The 17,198-nt window shown below is 42.8% G+C and overlaps 1 protein-coding gene across 3 annotated transcripts in view; it reads left to right on the top strand.

The window, feature by feature from the left end:
• The window catches only part of SRC (SRC proto-oncogene, non-receptor tyrosine kinase), a 211,037-nt gene that overhangs the window by 109,955 nt on the left and 83,884 nt on the right, over positions 1–17,198 (top strand). The window lies entirely within an intron of this gene.

Below are 17,198 nucleotides of genomic sequence, written 5' to 3' on the forward strand. Positions count from 1 at the left end.
AATTAGGGGCACGCCGTGCCCTGCCGATCCCGCCCACTTCGACCACTACTTCCATCCAAGTCCTCTTCAAGATTGCAGCTGGTTGAGCTGCCAGAAGTGGGTGTCCGGTGCATCTGCATGCCTCCTCTGCAGCTGTTTTAAGTTTCAGTGGAAACTTGCCGCCTTCTGCCTGTGGTTTCCTCCATTAGCGTTCTCTGAAGCTTGCTGCTGTGGTGGGTTTACAGTTATGGTAAGGTATCTTGAGGGTTCTTTGGAAGGACTGGTGGGTAATTCTCACTGCTACTGGTACGAGGAGGCATCTGGAAGACTTTTATTTATGTGGGATCATTCATTAAAAGATGTACTTCTGATCTTTAAGTCTCAGTGGGATTTTCTCTGGCTCCCTCTTGCATCGGTGATTCAGACTGTATTTCTGCACACACACAACCTGCTTGCAGAACTGGAGGTGCACGGTTTCTTTGGGAGCCATGTCCCAATTTGCATACATCCTTTTGTTTTGATGTTACAATCCACACTCCAGCCCATTAAATTAGAGTTTGGGAGATTAATGTTACTATTGGATTGAAATACAATAGTTGTCTTGATTTCATACAATACTGGAATTGGAAGGTTAACAAAGTATTATTTTGTACACCTAAAGTTTACTGAGCAACTGCATATTTGTGTCACGTGAAGTTATTTACTCACAGTAAAGCTATTGTTGGCACCCAAATATGCTTACCCATCTTACAGCGTTGCTGATAAAGCAGCAACAGTAACGCACATTTTTTAATACATCTCAACTGATGGTGTGATAAATCTAATCGTCATAACATAAAATACAGTACCATAGTTATTGTTTTGGATACAGTTTGAGGGAGGTATGGGAGAAGTAAAAGAAATGGGTTGTGGATCGGAGGGTTCTTCTCCCTTGCATGCATGCTTTGAAATAGGGGTCGAAACTTAGTTCGCACTGTGTTCTGTAACCCTTGTTTTAAATTCTACCTGGTTTTAATTAGCATCTTCTACCCTCTTCCCCGTTCATGAAATTCTCCCTTTGAAAACCTTTAAATATTAAACGTATGATATTTAAAACATTTTCTGTTATAGGGGTCAGCCTTATTGACTGTTTGCCAGTGAGTTCCAAGCTTGCATTTCACAAAAAGAGGTACAACTGTGATTTATTTGCCATAATTTCCAGTGCTGACTTCATGTGCAGGGTATTTAGCTTCTCTAAACAAATGCAATTAATTGGATGTTTAACACACAAGTTCATTTTTATTCAGTGCTGGTAAAAAAAAAAAGCTTTGACAGTGCTGCTCTCAAGAATTAACCAAGTCACGACCTGCCTTTGAAGCAAGCCTCTACCAAAGAATCCTCTCTAATGTATGAAAATAAACATTGTAAACACAGAACCATGTCAGCAAGAAGTTACACTTTATCGATCTGTCTTGCTAAACCTACACCATTGAGTCAATGTAATTAAAAAAACATGATTTTAAAATGCATGTTTTTAATTTCCTTACAATGTGCTTTGCATTGGAAACGTGACTTATGATAATATAACTTGTTCCATTAAACAGTTCCATTAGCCTAAACTAAAATGCACATTTCTCAAACCATTGAGAGACATATCTGCAGATTCAGGCCAACACGTTCAAATACTTAAATCTTTCTAAAAAGTACTAAAAACAATTAATAAATCATATTCATGTAATATAAAAAAAATACATAATTAATAACATAAGTAACATGGGCCAATGTTGTTACTTTTACATTTTAAACCACTTTGCTTTCTACCTCGTGGTTTATTAATGTTGTCAAAACATAGTGATATAGGCCCATACACAGGAACCGGTCATGTATTCTTTCTATGCACCAGAGCATAATCTGGTTACTGCGGCTGATCGTCTCTGCTTTGGGAGAGACTGAATGATCTCCGTTCTTCCTAGAAGTTAGTCCACGCATAGCAGTAGGAAACCAGTTTCTTTATTGTGACTGATTTCTTTTGGGATAAGAAAATGAGCTGCAGTTTTTTTTATACTAACACAGATTTTCTCCATGATTGGTTTTGTACAGTATGATTGCCATAATTAGTTTCATAATTTACATGGCTTCCTTCTAGGGCTGAAATCTCTTGGAATTTTTTTTTATTATTGCACTTGCTGTCACATCACTACAGCTTTGTGGTACTGTACATAGCGAGTCTTTCTATCTTCGAACTCCAGTGGTTCTCATTTTGTATAACTGGAGAATGCAGCAGGTCACCGTTGAGTGTGTGCCATGGAGGGAAGGGGTTTGAACCTGTAACTCGCAGGTTACATACATATTTTTATTTTCTCGTCTGCTTAGATCACTAGTCTGTTAATTCCCTGAAATCCTATTATTTAAATGTTTCAAATGCGTTGGAACTTCCCGCAGGGAATTGTGGTTATTGAATGTTTTACAGAAATAGGACGGTGCTTGTGTGTTAAGATAATGACGTCTATTAATATTGTGCTCCGATTTGCTAGAGAAATTATCCTTTGCTCACACCAACTGCAGGCATATGCGAAGCATTTTATTTTTATAATTAAGCTCTTACAATGTGGCATGGTCTCTCCTTACTCCATCATGGGGTGATAAATAAGGAAATTCTAATTTCTCTCATATCTCTTAATAGAAAAGATTTCTTATAAACCCAGATTCAAAAAATGCTGGATTTATGTGCTGAGATGCATCTCTGTAAGGGAGCTGAATTCCAAAAGCTGTCACGAGCGAAGAAAAATGCTTCTGTGCATTAGTTCCTTATGTACATTTTAGAGGCAGTGGCTGCAAGTTATACTGCAGCCATCTTACACACAAGCAGAATTATGTGACATTGAAGGAGCGGATTTGCCTTAATCCTCTCCATGCACTAACTGATACATTAGGAAACTGGCCCGTTGGATGTATATAGTAAACGGATAATGTTGCGTTCAGCCCTGGCCTCCTGGCCTCTAATGATGTGGCAGGCATCCCTATGATTCAAGAGGTGCCCTCATATGAAAGGATGATCATTTTTAAACCCTACACTCTGAGGATTCTCTTGTAGGCTTCAGATCCAAGTCAACAAAGAGTACACATCCAGAGTTCTGATCTTCAAATGAGTGTGCGGGAATGGGGTAAACACTCAAAACAGTGATAGTTCTTACAGAGGAAGACAGAAAAAATACATCAGAGTCCGTGCAATCGCCTTGCTCAGAGTGAGGTTTGCTCCAACGGCTGGGTTGGTGTGAGCTCTTCCTTTAGTCAGCATAGCTCTAAGGATATTTCAGTAATTATTGGAATTAAGAAAAGCCACTGCAGCTGCGTCTTATCTGCATCAGTGCTTCTTTATGGTATATTCTGGTACTGGGTATTTCTCACTTATGACTGATTGTTCTTAGTTTGCCTGACATTGAGTGAGTGATTCCCACAGAGGTATTTTATATCTGCATTAGATCGCACCTTGGGATATTTCGCGTGTTTTGGGTGCACCTTGTCATGGCGCTGCCTAAACTTACACCAGACTTGAGTTATCTGGTGTCTTTTGGGGATGCTTTAGAAATGGATGTGCTGAATGGTTTATGTTCGGAACGGTCATGCGCTATAATACACGTGTCCTTGATTACCTTCACCTTAATGCTCCACCCAGATCCCTAACCTAATCCAGCCAGCTACTACCCTATATATGAATAACAAAACCATACCTTATTCTGTCCCGACGTTGTTACAATCCCAACAGACCACGTTGACTTTAGTCACCAATAGTTCCAGAATGGCCAAAGAGTGCCCAGATTCTGAGTGCGCTTCAGGACCATACAAATGGTGGGAATGTGCTATCCGATTGCGGAATGTAGATTCTTCGACTCTCCACTCCCACAGGCGGTCACCTGCATGTGTGCCTTAATCTCTGATGTTGTTTATCTGCAAATTGACTACAACTTGTTTACAAGATAAAAACCTTGCCTTCTGTTTCTCTGAAAGTTAGACCCCTGCAGCCGAACCATGCCAAATGTCCTATAGCTCATCTACTCATCCCACCAACCATGTGCATGAACCCGCACACCCACCACACAACTAATGTTCACAACCAATGGCGTAGCAAAGAGCCAATTTAGCCGCCACTAAAGGAATCTTAAAAGACAGACAATTGATGGACAGAATGCAGAATAAATCAAAACATTCACCCCCAGTCAAGACATCTGGGTTAAATCCATCGTTCTTTTGCTCACCATGCCACCCCAGTTTAGACCTGGCTATATGCAAATCAGTCTTGACCCTGTGCCTTATGGGAACAGTCCAGCCCGAACTGCCAAGCCAGGTCCTCCCTGAACCAGAAACAAGCATCCTGGGACCGGTTTTGGGGTTTCTCCCCTCACCACTCATGTTCCCATGAGGCGCAGGGTCAAGACTGATTTGCATGTGGCTGGGTTCAAACTGGAAAGGCATGGGGAGCAAAAAAAAAACACGATTGCATTTATTCCCAGATCTCTGTACTGGGGTGAATGTGTAACATTGTTCTGCATTCTGTCCACCATGTGTTTTTTTGCACTATAGGAATGTCTTCACGTCCTTTTAACACGTTCCTTACGCTCATCCCATTTCCAGGAACTTTAATATTGGAAGTGAAATTGAAATAATTTGTTTTTATCGCAGTATTAAGGATCTTTGTAAAATGTTGAATGCTGGTTTGTTGTAATCTCCACAGCATTTCAGGCCGCCTATGTAAGGGAGAAATGATGTATGCTTTTCACAGGAAAAATAAATTCAAAGAACTTCTAAAAGGCCACGGTAGTTACTGTTTCCAAAATCCAGGTTGCATTGTAAATTAAATACATTTATATTGTTTTTTTTTTTTTAAGTTTCATATTTTGCCCACTGGGACCCATAGGAGCGCTGCGCTGTGTTTTAAAATTGTTCAAGAGTCTCCGTAAAAGTGAAGGGTAGGCAAAACACAGCACACCTCAAAGTAGCAAAATCAAGAACTTGGCAAGTAAATGTGCATAAAGAGAAAAACATGTAACTGGATTTGAATGACGTCAGTAGGACACCAGCTATTTGGGCTGCCTTTGGCTTCAAATAATGAAGTAATAGTGATCTTAGGCATAGACTGTAATGTGGGAGCAGAGAACTCCTATCACCCACGTGTGCATCTCTTTGAATTGAAGTCAGTGCAGCCATGCCTCATCAGAGTGTCCATAACAAGGCCATGTTTCTTTCTCTCTGAGAACCAGAAGGCTCACTTTCAGGTTACAGCCCACCCCTGCGCGTGTACAACTGGGTGATTCTCGAACAGTAATTGTAAATTGCATTCATATAGCTCTTACTACTCTTGACGAGGCATTGAATTGCTTTGCGGTGAGTAGCGCGCTACTCCAGGACCCGTAATAGTAGATTAGTAAATTATATTCTTTCCTTTCTACGTTGGGTGTTAGGTTTGTGCTCTTGATTTCTTGTGTGCTTAGTAGAGTTTAGAGTAGGGTTAGGATGAAGGGAATGGATTGGAGAGGACACGCAGTAGGGTGTTTTTATAAGTAGTGATCGTGTGTGCCTGTTATGTTGGGGGACATGGCTAAACAAGCATTGGTATAGCCAATAGGTCTCGCCTTTGGGACCATATAAGTATTTAGCCATGCAGCACATCCTCAAGTTTCTTTCCCTTAAACCTCTAAGTGCATTTTACATAAGTGTCCCCAAGGCTAAAACGGTCTATCTATAATTGTAAAGAAAATATTAATAACGTACTATCCAAGGGTATTTTGGCCTCTCTAGAGAACCTGATTTTTCTCTGTCACATCTAGTGAAGTTTTGTTTGTGAAGGTGACCTCTTTGGCCTTTTGCATGCTTTCATTATTGAAAGCCATGTTAAATAAGATACATCATTACGCCTGACCTGTGCTCAAGAAACAGCCTGTAAATGCCTGGCCCATGCGTGTCACTGACTTTTACCCAGGCCACCTAAAGACCAGGGCCACATTCCCATCACATGAGCCTGCCGCACGGACTTCACCGGGAGAGCCAGGGCACCCACACACCCTCGCTCAACGAATGCCTCTTTCCCGTGTTCGCCTTCTGTGCCCGCACCAATCCACCTCTGCATAGCTCTAGCCAAAGCGTGCCCTGGCATCTGCGCCTAGAAGCATCTTATCACGGGCTAAGGTGGGGAAGAAGGCACAGCACGCTTAAGAAGGGGTGCATAGAAACACCGATGAGGTAGACACGAAGGCAGAGAGTGGTTCACCTCTTGGCGTTATCAGACCACCTCAAAGGAATGGAGCTTCTGCACTCCACCCGCCCCCCCCCCCACACCAAAGTAATAAGGAAGAAACTAGTTTACCGTCCAAGACTGGGATATTTTCCCCCTTCGGACCAAACCCTACGGAAGGTGGGCTCGCTCTCCGCCACCTGGTTGCCCCCTCAGTGAGATGTATATGGTAACAGGGCTCATTTTATCTAATTTATGTAAGATGCCAAGAGGTGGAGCTCCAAGGAGCACAAACTAATTATCCGCATTTTGCTTTCGTGAATATAAAAAACTACAAAGGCACGGGAGCATTTGCAAATCGGGCTGCACGAAAAAAGGTGGGGCCCGCGTGACATTCACTAGCGCCTCGTGACTTTGTACACGCTCCTTGACCCGGTGAGTCACTGCCGGATGGGAACCTGGAAGATGTGTGCAGAGCTCCTCTCTTACACAGAAGGTCGCCAGGCCCTCCAAGCGCTAGAAGAGGACCAACAGAAAGAAAGCGCCGCGCAAACTCAGCGGGTTAATACCCCGTCCACGGGTAAACAAACTGCACAACACTCAATAATACAACTTGGTGCTCGGCTGCAGGCTTCTGCAGGCCTTTAATCTGCTCAAACACAACAACGAACTCTCCCTTATGAACGCAAAGTGCTAGAAGAGGACCGACAGGATGAAGCCGCAGCGACAGCTCAGCAGGTAGAAACCCCGACCACGGGTACATAAGCTGCATTAGACCGGTGGTTATAATGCGCGCTCTGGGCATGCACTTTCTAAAACACAACTTGGCAGCAGTTGCACAATACCAGGGAGAGTCTGCATGACGTGAACGTGTTGCACGAAGCGCTTCCTGGCGTAAGTTACTTGGTGGTAATAGAGAGCGTCCCGCCTGCCCCATGCGCGTAGACAGATCCTTATTGTACCGCTGGTCTTTGCATTAAACGTTTTAGTGTTTCTTTTTTTTAAAGGGATCTTTTGAACTGGCAGGAGCTCTAAGCATCAAAGAGAGGAAAAAACAAAGTGTAAAAAAGCGCGAGCGCCAAGATAACGATCAGGGAGGAATGCAGCTGGCACAATGCACGCCGCTGCTCGCTTCCGAGACCCCTAGGCCATGGGAGTGAACATTTAGAGGAAAGGCGGGACATGCACCAGTCTTTGGCCATTTGCGTGCTTTCATTATTGAAAGCCACATGCAAAGGCCAATAGGATGTGTGGGAGGAGGCAGACCCATACAGAGCAGTCTCTTGGAAGTCTGAAGTGATTCCAAGAGGCCCTCTCCTAGGACAGCGCATGCGCGCTGCGCTAGGCTCGACCTAAAAAGTAAGGGTAAGTTTGAGAAGGATATTTGGGAATTCATAGTACTCAGAAAAGTTTGGGATGAGTCAGAGAGGAGGCATGCACAAAGGCTGTAAGGAGAATATTATTCTTGATTTAAAAAAAAAATAAAATAAAAAAAAAAACAACAAATACACAACACTTTGCTGTATTGGCTGTAAAAAAAAAAAAACCTTTATGTAATTGCCCATATGTGCATAGAAGCAGTATTATTTACATGGTTCGATGTGCACAGTTACCTTGTGGAGAGGTATGCAATTTTTTCATTACATTTCTCAGCGTTTTAGTAGCAAGCATGAACTTGTTTACAAGTGCATCTGTATGTACACAGAAGCAACAATTATTACATTGTCTAAGATACACATGCATCTTGTGGTGAAATGTACTTCTCTCTTTCTCATATATATGATAAATATATAGCTTATAGTGCTGTAAAGTCACATGCTGCCATTTAATGATGAGCGCAGTTATTTACAGCTTGTTCGAAGAATCTCGTCAACTCAATTTCTTTTCCACTGGTGTCTTTTATTTCTGTTCCACTGCACACCCTAGTTTTTCTTCAATATCAGTCCGGTATGCCCAGTGTGCGAAAACGCAGACGAGACTGAAATGCATGTTATTTTTCTGCCAAGGTTATAGGAGGGCAAGGACTCGTTGGCTGCTACCGATATGTAGGAACTTGGGGTCCAGGCATTGTCGCGAGGTTTTTAGGCTACTTAATATGATACTGATATGCCCATTGTGTATCCTATTTCGCGCTTTTTATTCTCCACGTGGTGTACTCGCAGAGCTTTTTATAGGCCTGCCCAGTCTATTACTACTTATGTTAACTGGGTCCTGCTCTCTCTGTTTTAAAACGAATTAAACCAATTGTCGACCCCTATGTTTAGAACTACTTTAATTTACAAGTGCTTCACAAATTGTTGCCTCCCTTAACCCCTTCGGTGCTCATGACGGAACGGTTCCGTCATGAGCCACGGTTGAGCTGTGCTCATGACGGAACCGTTCCGTCATGACCACGCCCGCGCAAGATTCCGTCAGCACAGCGGCGGAATTTGCGCAGCATGGAAGGGGTTAAATTGTCTCATTTTAAACTTAATGCATGTAAATAACTTGGTCTTTTTTCCTGTGAATGCATCAGCCCCTGCATTGCCTGTGCTGTGTCCAGGCACTTTAGTATGTATGGGCCCAATTCCAAGCTAAAGTTTTCATGTGCACTTTTTCTCTCTCAGGAACTCGAAGCCAAGTCGCTCCTCTGAATTACATGGATTCTTTTTTAATATATTATGTTTACATTTTTATCCTGACATTACTAATGTGTTTTAGTGAAATAGCTTTTTTAAACATCATAAATTGATACCTTGCTGTTTAAGGCATTGTTTTTGTATGCTTTAATGAGACCATATCTGAGTGAAGATGATCCTTTCCTAAATTAACCCCTTTGTTCAGGCACATGCACTTTATCGATCTTTATTTTGTGGTTAATGTAAAGGCCATATGTTGTGTGCGTATACTGTACAGCCATCTCAAGGCGTGCCTGAAGAGGAGCTGGTCTCGCCAACCTAAAATCTCAGGAGATTTATATTTTTATCAAAGTATCATCCGCTCCTACAAAGCCCAAGGGACAATATCTGCAAGTTGTATGCAATGTATTGTATTTATTTTTATGTGCTTTTGAATGAAATGAATGAATGAAAAAGAATTTGTAATCGCGCTACTCAGCCCGAAGGCATCAAGGCGCCTAACCAAAAAGATCCTAAAAGGGCTGATCAGAGCTAAGGGTATGCCCTGGCAAATAGCCACGTCTTAAGGGCTTTCCTAAAGGCTTGAATGGAAGGAAGAGATTTAATTTCCACTGGCATCATATTCCACAGCCTAGGGGCTAAAGATGAAAAAGCTCTGCCACCCCATTTGGCTTTGCGAACTCGGGGAACTGATAGCAGAAATGTATTAGCCGAACGGAGATTTCTGGAGGGTGTATAAGGGGCCAACAGATCCTTTAGGCCTCCAGACCTTTTTGTGGCCAGTGCGCCGTATGTCATACTCAGGGACTTAAAAGAGATCCTGGCCTCAATAGGAAGCCAATGCAGGGACCTTCTGGCAGCCTGAGCAGAAGCCCGTTTGGGCAAGTCCAATACAAACTTGGCCGCAGCATTCTGCACCATTTGTAGTCGTGTTAGCAAGCCCTTGTTGATGCCTAAATAAAGGGCATTACAGTAATCCAATCTGGAGCCTATCAATGCCAAGACGATCTGTTTTCTGGCTTGAGGAGATAGATAATGTCTAATCCTCCGTAGAATGTTTATTAGGCCCCAGCAGGTGGAGATAGTTCTCCTGACTTGTTGGTCCATCCCCAAGGTCGGGTCAATCAAAACTCCTAAATTTCTGGCCAGGGTCGTAGGGGTCGGGCACGTCCCCAACGAGATGGGCCACCACTCTGCCGACCAAAAACCCTCCTTACCTCCAAACACCAGAATCTCTGTCTTTTCGCCATTGAGCTTCAAGGAATTACAAGTCATCCATTGAGCAATGGCTTCCATGCAGTTTCTAAGATTGGAAGCCACGAGTGTCAGGTTGTGCGAAAGACAGAAGAATCTGTGTGTCGTCGGCATAGGAGATTACCTCCATCCCATACGATCTAATAAGCCTGGCAAGTGGGGTCATATAGATGTTGAAGAGGGTCGGGCTTAATGCCGACCCCTGGGGAACCCCACAAATCACAGGATGGGATGGAGACAAAAACTCCCCCAGCTTGACTCTCTGCTCCCTCTGGCTAAGAAAAGAGGTCAGCAAGCTAAGTGCGGGACCCTCAACCCCTATCTCTCTCAGCCTAGATGTTAAGACTGAGGGAGACAGGGTATCAAACGCAGCCGAGAGATCCAACAGGATAAGGAGAGTAGTCTGACCCTTATCTACTCTGGTGCGGATGTTATCAAGCACAATAGTCCGGGCAGACTCGGTACTGTGTTCTCTCCTAAATCCGTGCTGCGAGTGATCTAGCCGACCCGAGGTTTCCAGAAAAGCTGCAAGGTGATGGTTAAGATGAATTTCCAACATCTTTGCAGGGGCTGGGAGCAGCGAAATTGGGCGGAAGTTTTTAAGAACCCCTGGGTCTAACGTGGCCTTCTTTAACAAAGGTTTTACAATTGCTTTCTTCCATTGAGGGGGGAAAATCCCATCCCTCATTGCCCTATTCATAATATCTAGTAGGGGGGGGGAGAAAACACTCCTTGCATTGTTTAAGAAGTTTCAAAGGGCAGGGGTCTAATGGAGACCCCGACCTGATCTTAATCAAAAGAACTTCAAGTTCCTGTAGTGAAAGGGGAGGAAAATTGGACAGGCCCCCTAGGGATACTTCCTCCGGTACTGTTACCAAGGTGACAGAGGCGCACAAGGGGGTGGATAGAGTTAACCTTTGACGCTCTAATGCCGAATGTATGTCCACAATCTTCGAATTAAAGAATTGTGCGACATCATTGCAGAGCTGCTGTGAATTAGCCACAGGGTCAGGCGTCTTCAGTGAAATAAGTGTGTCCACAATTTTTATGGCCTTGCAGGCCGAAATATATTGACGATACTGAATAAATATGTATACACACACACACACACACACATCCATATATACACACACACATTTGAATATATATATATATATATATATATATATATATACACACACACTAAATATTTACACACTCATATATACACATTTTTATCAGGGTTTTGTGCCCTCGGGTTGCAGTGTCCATAAATATGGAGGATATGATGTGCTCACCTAATAGTTGTTATGCAAGTGTTATACAAATCCTGAAATGTAAACAAATGTTTCTGTATCACTAGAAGCCTTCAGCAAGCTTTAAACAGTAGCGTAGCAAACATAAGCCCCCGCGGTGTCCCCCCCCCCCCCCTCCCGGAGCTCCAGGGGGGCCCCCCCTCAGTAAAAGTGTTAGGTACTGGGCCTGTGAGGGGGCCTCCCTCGGTGTACATTGCAGGAGGGCCCCCTCAAGTTTCGTGACGCCACTAAGTTGGAACGGGTACAAATCATTCCTTGGGACATAACACGTAATTTGAGCATGAAGGCAAATTGCATTTCATGCCTTTTAAACGTGCTTGTCGTGTTGTCTTTATTTGTGTGACAGGCAGTGGATGTGTTACTCACTTTCTGCGAAAAGGAAACATTGTTCCATTTCCTTCCCGTGAAATACATTGTGTACTATGCCTAAAGCAAACAAACGCACTGTTTGACTGAAGTTTGTGTTTTATTTTTTATGACGAGGGGGCTCCGTTCAACCCTATGCACAGAATGTTAAATTTCACCTACTGGCCTTTGTATATGAGCATAATTTTGTGTATTATGTAGATGACGAAATTTCAAGATCGACTATGTTGTGCTAACCAGTCGAGAACCTTTTCAAAATGTCTAATGTGTTGCTATTCGTGGAGTGATTGTTGACTTAATTAAATCATGCATTCCATGCTGATGTTTGGGGCCCCCCTTCCATGGACCGTGTATTGCAACGTCGGTGCATTTATACAGCAGGCGTTGACTATTAATGCTTGACTAGACCCTCAGCAGCCCACCATCACTTAATCGATCCCGCTGCGCTACAGAGTAGGCACATGCCTCCATGTCAATCCTCTTAAAAGTGACTGTCTGCGGCTTGAAGTTACCTCGCAGTTAGAGAGGCGCTCTATGACCTGTCCGCTGATCCCACTTCAGAGCAGACTGCAGTAGGAAAAAATAGAGTTCGGGCCTGGGTCTCATTTTACTATGCTTGCGCTGTCCAGTCTCCCACTATGGCTGTGTGGTTGCGCTCCTTGCAGCGGCTTCCAGGTAAAATGCTTGTGTGTGTGTGTGTGTGAACGAGGTGCTTAACTCGACGTCAGAGCAGATTTTGAATAAGACCAACCCTAATGAATGTTCTCTTAAACAGGCATTTATAGCAGCGGTGTCCATAGTACCCTCCCGCTGCAAAATTCGCCACACTTTCATTGGTCCATCCTAAAGTGACCTTGAAACATCTTTAAGGGTTTAATGGAATATCTCAAATTCGATTGGCTGAGCTGCAGATTGTTGGATATATGATTAACAGACACTCCTTCTCGGTTATTATTTTGTAGCACAAATCCAACTCTTATTTTACTTCTGCTGCCGCCACTATCCACCCCCTACACCTCTTGAAGTCCAGTTGATGAAAAATGGGTATAAAATGATGATCACTACATCCACGGATTGCAATCATTCTACGTTGTGTAGTTAAAACGCACCACCCGACGGGAAAACAGTCTGACACTTCAGCTAGCAGAGACTGGCGGTAATTGCAGGGTTTGAGATGCCAAAACAGCACATTGTGCCATCTTTCAGCTCACCTAATATATCATTAGGTAAGGTCCAGCGCAAACGTAATTTCAACTAATAGCTTTTAGTCCTTAATTTAACCTAGGGCTGCGAGTGCTGGGGATTAGATGAAAGTCTGGCTATATCAACAAAACTGACCAGGTATTTTATCTACATGCCCTGCTCCTTGTTGGGATGTTTTTTTATTTTCTTGTATTTTTATTTTTAATTGTATTAAACATTTGCAAGGCACGTTCGGCTCTTGCACTACTTAACAGTATCTGTTGAATTTTTAGGTCTGGCTTGACAGAGCACATCTGGGGTACAGTTGTTGGCAATGCATTAAAATATACGCAATTGGATTTGGCTCCTCCCGGTGGGGCTTCAGGTCTCACTCACCTCATACTATTTGGTGTTCAAGCTGCCTCCTATTGAACTTTTGCACTCCAATTGAAGCGGGACTATTTTACGTGCATTGACTAATCATGTTATGTACTTGATCTCATAAAGCAAACACAAGGAGATGATGGACGGAGCGCTGAAACTTTTCAGACACGCACCCCCAGTCACAGATCTTGGTTGAATCCATCGTTATTCTTTAGCTCACTTTGCCTCCCCACCTCTTGTTTTTGCCTTGATCTCATAAATGCATTGCACAAAGAAAAAAGTGTTTTCGGTCTGGCTTCACAGCACAATGGTCACATTACCTTCTGTTCAAAATAGAAAGGAGCTTTCAGAAGCCCTATTGACAGAGGGGCCTTCACCCCGCACACATTTTGTTAAGCTGGTGTACACAATTTGACCAGACAGGAGATGTGCACTTCCACTGAAAGAGTGCTTCTATTCCACTTTTTGAATTGTGAGAGAGCTTCTGCTCAGTACAGCAGGTCTGAGTTGGTTAAGGTGACAAGTCAATGATCAAGGCTCTACTCATGATAGGTTTCTTTTTTTTTTTAAATTACAGCAAAAGCTGTAGGCTTGACTTGTTTGAAATTGAACTCAAAGATCATTAACAAGTGGATAGTTGTTACTTTGTGTGAAAGCATGTAGAGACGGTCTTTATTATAGATAAGCTTTCATAATATCATAGAGGGCAAGGTTTTTGAGTTGGTTAGGCCCTGTGACAAGCACAGGAGTAGAAGATGTTCTCTTTGGTAATACTTGTTAGGCCCTCCAAAGAGACTGTACGACTATATGCCTGCTAGTTGCCTTGTTGGACAACACAGTAGGCCTGGGTTGGTTATAGTGATAAGCCAATGATACATGCTGCATACCTGGTTGATTTATTCTGAAAGATTTTCTCAGATGCCTTAGCTCTTATTTATTTTTTTATTATGAAAGCTTATGACAAATGCAGTAGTAGGCATGACTTACTGTGAAAAACATTTGTTAAAGCCAGTAGACCTTTGGGGGTGAATTGTAATTACAGTTTGTTTTGTCACATGGAATCTTGCAAATTTCCATTGTCGACAGGTTTTGTTGTTGACTACCTCATCTGACAAATCCTTGGTGTTCTAGATTGGCACTGTGATAATCCTTCTTTACTCTTTCGAAAATAGTTGTATATTATTTTGCTAACTGCAGTTTGGTATAAACCCCAAATTATGACTATATGCTATATGGCTTCCAGTTTATGTGCAATATATTAGGACTTGATTGGTTATAGAGACAAGCCAATGTTATTGACTCCAGGAGAGTGGCCAGGGGTATCCCCAGGCATGAAAAACTCATGGCTGACAGAAAAAAAGGCAAGTCACTCACGTCAAAATTAATCATGAGCGGCTATTTAAGCGGTGGAATCTGCTGATATTTTGTCATTCTGTCTGCGACTCGTTGCAGGTTGGGACAGAGCCCTGCACCCAACCACTGCTGCTCACAGCCAAGGGGAGTGAAATTTTACTACATCCTAAACCTTTTAATGAAATTAATTGAAAAAACACAATGTTAAAACCTGTGCTGTAAATCTGGTATAAACACATAAAACCATGGGAATTCGCTACTTATGGTTACCAACGCACAGAACATGCGCATAACTTGCATTGTCAACCATCCACAAAACAGCCATGTGCTAGTGGCACACAAACACCCAAAAAACTATCATTGGGCTTTGTGAATTATGGCGTCTGTAGGGTGCGTTGTAACAATTCAGTAAATGTTATATATTTTACAGTCCAGGAGGCCAGTTCGATCAGTCAACTGCAGCCTTGGTTCTGCTCACTGTGTGTGATGGCATTTTGCTTATAGGCAAGAGCACAGGCATCCAAAAAGTATTTTATTTTCTCAGTACCAAAGCTGGCGTCTAGCCTTGGATTTCATATCTACTTTAGTTACATAGTGATTTTTCATTTATTAAGTCTTCAGGTTTGGTGGTAATCTTATTTTATGAACTCTGGCAGTAGGATTATTGTGCCTGAGGCATGTGGGCGCTACAGGCACGAGGGCTTTACTATTTTCATACTCCTAGCTCAGTTGGTATCCTGCCCATTGGATGACTCTTAAAAATAAGCTAAACGAAGAGCTACTAGCTGTGCTGCATTTTTAAGCTATGTTGGACACTTTTGTAACGGTGCTTAATTTTAGCCGGTGTTTCCCGGTGCCTGGCACTTAATTGGTTTCCGGTGTTCGGCACCGGCGCTTAACTGTCATCACCACACTTATGACACTCTACCACGAGGGCGCTGCTCAACTGATTTATAGATAAGCAGAACATCGGTTGTTTAGGAATACAACATACATTAAAAAAAATACTAATTCTGCCTTTCCAACCGTTCCTTTCGGTTTGGGAACCTGGAAAAATCTGAACTGTTGCACTTGAAGGGAGAAGAGATGGTTGGTAGTTGTTTTGGTACCATCATTGACAGCGATGACGGGGGAATAGGTGGTGCAAGCTGTAGTGGCCTCCTGGTCAGAGCACGACACTTAATTTACAAATTAAGCTCTGGCAGTGCTTAAACAGTAAAAAAAAAAAAAAGTGCCATGGCCCTCATCGGTAGGCAACTGCGGATTGCGACACCTACTGCCCTGCCAGTGCTGCCAAAGACTGAACAAACCTAACTACTAACCATCATTCTCCTACAAGTGTGAAAAGTCAGACTATTACATGCCCCCAATACTATTAGGATGGCTTTGGTAGCAGGCATTAGTAATTTTGTTTACTGTATATTGTACAACTAAACAACTGTTGTTGTCCTCCTATCTGACATTAGATATACAACGCCACCATGTGGCAGACCGTCATAAGCCCGGTATTGACAATTAAGTGCCAGTGCCACGCACCGGAAACCACTGGCTCAAATGAAGTACAGGCTGTTTACAAAAAGACCTATTGTCCGCTTACAGTGGGCTTGGAACCTGAGCATACCTTGCCGTTGGTTTGATTTATTGTAACCTAATTTACTTGATCTTTATTTATTAGGTTGTGGGTTTTTCTTCTCGCGTTTGTGTCAAACCCACCACTGAAGCATAACCTCGTTACTTGTGTCCTTCCACTGCTTTATTTTCAGACACTATGTTGATCTGTTTGGTTAAGCACTGCATGGGTTTTCTAGCTCTCCTCTTCGTGTGCTTCTCTTACCCTGTTCGCTAAGTTTCAGGTTGCGCGCTCTATCGCCAGTGTGCTTCTCCCTACCCACCCCCGTTCTGTGTTGGGATCACTCTTGTGTGCTTCATTTTATTATGTCTTTTTTTATTTGTTTTTTTTTTTAAGCTTCTCGCCATGCTTCACAGCATCTTGCTATTAGTGGCAAAGCCAAAATGTAACAGCCGCAAGAACATTAGCTTTGCCAGTGCTTGCTTGAATCCCCGGCATTCTCAGCATGGTATCGAGTGATTTTTTTTTTAAAATTGTATTTATTGGATGTTTTTATAACTCATACAAGATTCAATTGGTCAACAAGTGCCCTTTTTTATAATAAAATATAAGAGTAAGTCTTTACATTGAGTTAAATGGTAATCGTAGCAGTTCAAAGTGGATTGCAATTACACAGTGTAAACAAGCTAGTAATAACAAAGCCAGTCCCCGAAGTATTCAAAGCATCAAGGTTGTACATTTACCCAGTAGTTAAGTAGGGCGTGTGTTCTGTTTATACAACATGTCTGTTTCCCAGGTATGAGAAGGTCATTGACAGACATTTCAAGTATTTATAGATACATTGTGGCGCTACCTGTTGGCAGAACCCTGTTTCTGCATTTAGCATTCTTACGCTAGAGTCTGCCCTGCTTTGGCCCTCTCTATCATGAATGTAAATTGAGTGGGTCAGAGTGGGCCCATGGCAGGAGGTGGGCATTCTCCACCTGGTA

This window comes from Triturus cristatus, chromosome 7 (assembly GCF_964204655.1).
Source record: "Triturus cristatus chromosome 7, aTriCri1.1, whole genome shotgun sequence".
In the NCBI taxonomy this organism is placed as follows: domain Eukaryota; kingdom Metazoa; phylum Chordata; class Amphibia; order Caudata; family Salamandridae; genus Triturus; species Triturus cristatus.